The sequence below is a fragment of the Corticium candelabrum genome, chromosome 17, assembly GCF_963422355.1.
Source record: "Corticium candelabrum chromosome 17, ooCorCand1.1, whole genome shotgun sequence".
Lineage (NCBI taxonomy): Eukaryota > Metazoa > Porifera > Homoscleromorpha > Homosclerophorida > Plakinidae > Corticium > Corticium candelabrum.
In genome coordinates, this window is record NC_085101.1 from 5,789,160 (window position 1) to 5,795,401 (window position 6,242).

Sequence of the window (6,242 nt, forward strand, 5' to 3'; positions counted from 1 at the left end):
CCAGACTGATCTGGTTGAGCACGACACATAAATAAATAAAAAATAAATAAATAATAAATAATAAATAAATAATAAATAAATAAAAAGTAAATAATAAATAAATAAAATATTATTTAAAGCTAATAAGTAAATAAATAAAAATAGCACGACACATAATATATAAAAAATAAATAATAAATAATAAATAAATAGTAAATAATAAACAAATAAAATATTATTTAAAGCCCCAATATGGGGAATGTTAGTTGCTACAAACCGTTTTTTGGCAGAAATCGACTTTCTAGAGAAACATTTGACTCCAGAAAAGCTTTTCGTGATGCAACTATCATACAAGACGGCAGAGGTTTGTACATTTTGCTAGTTAATTGATATTAGTTAATTAACTAATTATTAATTTATTAGAATACGGTATTTAGTAACATTAAAGCACAATTTATGTATTTATGGTAGTATTTTTGAACTTTAAATGTGATTTAATAAATAGTAATTTAGAATTTATAAGTGTATATACGGTAGTGGACAAAGTATTTGCCAGGCAAGAAATTTCAAGGGTTTTCAGGATGTTTGTGTTTGGGTGGAAGCACAAAATATTAATAAAGTGACTTCTTGGTCAATGTTTGTCATGCAATAGGAAAATCAAGACTAATTGGTACAGAATTGAGTCTAAATCAGTTGGTTGTTGCAATTTGATTAAGATTATTGTTACAACCTAGGTAAAACAGATTAATTAAGTTTACATTACAACTTATCAAAGCATATTCAATGCAAACAATATTACAACCTTTGAAAACAAACTAACTTATCAATTTATGCTCATATCAGCACTTATTTCCATTCTGTAGTCCAGAATATGATGAAAAATCAACAACAAAAACTACTCGGCAAATACTTTTGTCCACTACTGTATATACTAGTAACTATTGCAGAAGAACCTGTTTATTAATCATGTACTCTGATGTTACTACAATTAATTTGTTTGCATAAGAAATGTATGGCAAACAGGCAGGATTACAGGAAGTTGTTGATCCGGACAGTCTGATGCCACAGAACACAGTTTTTCATTAGCCTAAAATACATAGAATCAATCCATGATCCATTTTAACAATAAAATTAAAACACACACAATGGAGATGCCTATTTCCCTAGTGGGTGCACAGTTTGCTGGACATAAAACTGAAATGACTTGTTCTAAACACTCATTCTGAACACTGTAATTACAATCTGTTTCTCTCTTTATATCAAGGAATATTAACATAAACAGTTTCCTCAACTCAAAAAATCTTGTATCCTTGTACACTTTAGATGGCATTAGGGGTATTTGTTTTCAAACTTATTGTCAGATTGTGGTTTCTCCTTGCTCTCTGGTGGATTCGTTTGGGGATAATGTTTCTGTTGAATATGTTGGTTGTAGTTTTGGCTTTCATGAACAAACTTGGACGTCCTGCTGATGCTGGACGAGTAGAAAAGGACTTGAAGTGTTGTCTAGCTACAGCAGTTGGTTGCACTCGAATCTTTTTCTTTTGTTTTCTGACTCCCACCTCTTTACCAAACATGTCTAGAGCAGAAAGCAGTCGCTGCTGTGTACCAGGTGAGTGGATTCCTTTGCCTTGTAGTTTTAATAATTGGAAAAAAACCTTTCTACTGCAGCTATGAAGCTGTCTGTGACATGACTTTCATGCAGTTCGTCCTTGATATCTTTAGTGACCTGTTTTACTCTTTCAATGACGTCCCTTGACTTTTCATAGCTTCCTCTGTTAATTGGTTGTGCTTGATCTCTTTGAAATGTATTGCTAAAATCAATGTTGTTGTCAGCTTGCAGTTGCCACTTCAGTTGTTTCACAGGAACAAGGAGCAATTTTTTCAAAGGAACGTTTGATATCTTCATCAGACCAATTCATACTGATGGAAAGAGACTTTAGATGTTCTTCTTCAGCTTTTTGGTGGACACTACTGTAAAAGGAAATGGGCTGGCAGTGCTAATGCCACTGCTGCAAAAAGCTGACGGCCTTGAGGTGAATGCGTTGGGATAGTATTGACACTGCTATTGCGATATTTCATTGCTGCTGCAAATTGGTGTTTGCAAGGTTGACTTTGCATTCCGATGAGACAGGTGCACTCACCCAGTTGTAAGTCTACTACCACATTGTATTCTTATCTGACTGACTCACAACAGTGTAAACGTCTGGGTCATCTGATGCGACAATGTCGTCAGATGGAATGGTGTACGCTTTTACTCCTGTCACAGTAAATCTTGTAGAGACAAAATGATCTAATCTGTTTGTGGCAACAGATATTAAACGTCGCTGGTAATACAGTTCGCGAGTCTGTGTGGGAAGATTGAACGTTTGTACCACATTCCAAGCTTTATTCCTTTGGAAAAGGCTGTCTTTTCTGATGCGTATGCTAGCCTCTGAATAATGGTTAGTATAGTTTCCTCGTGTGGGAAAGTTCTTTTGGAAACACACAGCCCATTCTTTCCTCTGTTGCCAGTAATCACCTAGTCTCTTTTTGAATGTCTGAAAAGGGCTTTCGTCTACTTCACGTTTAATTTCAGTCAATACTTGCTCACTTGGGGCATAAACAAGTTGTTTTGTTAGTGCCATACAGGTAATTCTGTCTGTACCACAGATACCAGAATTTGAGCTCCAAGCCATCTTCATATAGTTTGTAAAAAATGAAAGACACGTAGGTGTAATTTTGCTTGAGGCCATGTACTCTTTAGAGCAATCCGTTCGCGTGCACATTCATCTGTCAGTAATGCTAGTGGTCCAAGATTTGGGCCTCTTCCAAAAAAATGCACACTTGGGCAGTATGTGTTTTAGTGCTGTAAACCCTGCTGACAAGGTAACAGCATCTTCACTGGATGTCATAACTGCAGCAAGTGGTAGAGCTCCTACTGATGTGCTGCAGCTAAGTATGAACACAGCTGTGTTCGAGTTATCAAGACTGGCTGTTGAGTCACAAAAGACTAGCTTTGCACTTTGTGTGACCATTTCATGGACTCTGGCCATGAGAGGAGTGACTAGAGCTAAAAGGAAGGGCATGGCATCAGTCTTTCTGGTTTTCGGTTTATGTTCATCCATGCTCATTGCAGCTGCTGCTTCATAAGGTTGAAGAAATACTCGCCCACCCTCTTTTTCATGTTCCTTGTTGTATCGTTGTACTTCCTCGAGCAGTCGCTCAAACACAGCGTCTCCATTTTCTGGTCCAATGTTGTCTGATCGCCATTTTCTAAAGAGGCGTTGAATGTCTCCTACATTTGGGGTTATGGCTCTGTCTGCAAGAGTGCTCTCAACTACTCATGGATCACTTTTCAGTTGGAGTTGGGTCAAGTATTCATGTTTTGCAGAGGCAGCAGAGCTGCCAGACTCAAAGAGACTAATTTTCGCTTTTTTCACAGCTTCTGTGACTGGCCTAAAGCTGAGCGCATGGCCACTGTGGATTGGGTGGTATGTGATTGTTAAGGCAAGATATTCAGGGTGGTCTGAGATTCTAGATGCCTCAGGTGGGTATACCCTAACTATTAAAGTGCTAGGACACATTGACATTTTGTCTTGTGTGGAACAATGTATGGTGGTTTTCTTTAGTTTGCACTTCCTTTCTGTGGGCATTTGTGACAGAGTTTTCTGTTTCCTGTAATGATGACAATGACAAACAGTTTTAAAAAGGAGCCGCCATCCTTTTGCTTTGAAACCTGTAGTGATTTGATAGGTGGTTTTTGAAACCTCTTCAAAATGTGTAATCCACTGGACAGCTGCAGTTTCACAATTGGCACTTGTCCATGCTTCTAGAGTAAAGGTGCTTGTTCCAGCTCCTAGGAAACTTTCCAATTCATGCTGACAATATGAGTCAACAAAATAGTTGTACCGCTAAGGGAGCAAGGGTATAATACTGGTAGGGAGGCCTGAATCAGATTTGCATTCTTGTTTGGCATCAAGTGGGTGCTCTAGATTGGCTTCACTGGTAGTTTGAAATTGTTGAAGTGTGTCTGTTCTTAAAGTGCATCTCTTCACATAAACTGACTGTTGTTCTACTACAGGCATGGAGGTTTCACTGGCATTGTCAGCTTCTGTACTCTGTGAATGACTCTCATTAGAAGTGCACCAAGTTACACTAGAAAAGAAAGGATTCCTCTTGCCAGCTGAAACGGCCTTAGCGAGAGTGAATTTTTCTACCAACTTTGTTTGCTTTGTCAGGCATATAGCAGGAGGGCCAATCAGTAGTTGCTTTGCATGGTGAAGCTGCTGAAGAGTTACATTCTGTCCTGAAACTTTGGTCTTGAAACTTTTACTCAGACTTAAGCAAAGCTTCCGGCATTCAGGTTGCTTGAGATGGTGGCTTTGGATTTGCTGAGACTACAAGTTTTCATCAGCTAATATGGACTTATCTAGGATATTTGAAATTTTAATTTGATCAGGTAGTGAGTATAAGAGCTTGGTTGAAGCAGGGTTCTCCCCAGGGCGTTTGAGTGTAGCGTTGCGCTACGCTTGAATTTCTACTTCACTCTCAGAGATCAGTGATTTGAGATTGTCTAGATATGCTCCAAATACAGGATAGCAAGTGAATGTGAAGGAAACGTAATCTTAATGATGTAATTTGCATGTTTAGGACCTGCTTACTAAGTAGGCAGCTTGAAGAAAGCCAATACTGAATAGGACCGCTGATTGACCACTTTGCAAAAATAGTTCCAGTCTGGCTGTGCCACTTCAAAGTGCAAATTCTTTGCCATACAGAACAAGACATGATGGCTACAATTGTGAAGAAAGAGAACCTTTCCTTAGTGTTTCCAAACATTTGTAACCTTGCAGCCATTGCCCAGCTAATCCCTGCTTCCACTGCTGACTGTGAGAGGGCTTTTCTGAACTGAATAGAATAAAGACACCTCCGAGAAACCCCGTCTGAGCAACAAAATTGCAGTGCAGCTGCTGTTTATCTCTATTGAAGGTCCCTGTTTAGAAGACTTTGACTTTAACGCTGCATGTCTGGAGTGGGCTTCCAAGAGGAACAGATGCATTACAATATTGTAACAGAGTCAGCATAATTTCTTTATATAGTGGACAGCTTGTAAGATTGAACACAGTTTTGCTTATTACTCTCTAACGTAGCAGCAACCTTAGGGTATATACTCAGTCACTGTTTGAAGCAATGATTACGAATAAATAGTATGTCATTGTGTTTATGCATTCAATTGTGTCACAGTGTGTATCTAGCAAGACTTAGTAGACTAGTTAACAGGTTTGTCAATGCATGGTTGCAAGTCAAAGCAATATCTTGACTTCAACAGCTGTACATGCTAAATTATACTTTTCCAACTAATGGGTTACTGATAGCTGACAACCTGTAAACAACAACTAGTATAGACGATTTTCAGCAGCAAGTCTAATATATTGATAATAGATCAGTATTGCAATTGGGACTTTGTCGTGACGTTATTGGATGGGCATGGTCTTAGGGAGGGGCTAGCGCTACGCTTTCCTGAAATCCTGGGGAGAACCCTGGTTGAAGGTAAAGTTTGAGTTTTGCTTTGTCACATAGAGGGACAGCTGTGGTGAACAGATGTGTCCCCACAGATTCTCTGGAGAAAATGCTGCAACTGCAACAAAAACAAAGGCAATAATAACCCCACAAAGAGAAGAACATGTTTGTATTGGGAAATTTTTGCAATGCCTTGATCATGCGTGTTTTTCATCTTTTCAAATGTCGGCCTATGCATAGGAATCAAATCATGAATATCCACTCTTTCACCTAAGGCAGTGCTTACATAGTCCAGTGTTTGTATTAGTTCTACCAACAAGTTGGTAGGAACTGGGTATCCCAATGGGTCACCATAGAAGGAAGCTTTTGAATTCAAATCTAAAGCAACCACTGTCCAATGATTCCCACTCATCAATGTATTTGATGCAACAGAAGATCCAGTTATGGCATCAATTTGTACGTTGACAATCAGGAATATAAGTCTAATCTTCTTTCTGTTGTTCAGAGCTAATGCTATGGATGTGTTCAACATGAATTAGCAAACTTTGGATAGCACAAGGCAAAGACAATCTTGTGATGAGCAATCGAGAAGCGATGCCATACCTTCAAGCAGTGTATCAGGTAACCATCTGTCACATGCCAGTCTAGATATTTGGTAGCTACTGTAGTCACGTCACCAAATGCCACAGCAGAGGCTTGCTTGTCTGACAGAATTTGTTGAAATTGCTGTGTCTTGCTCAAGTCAAGAGTTCAAGATTCAAAGTGTC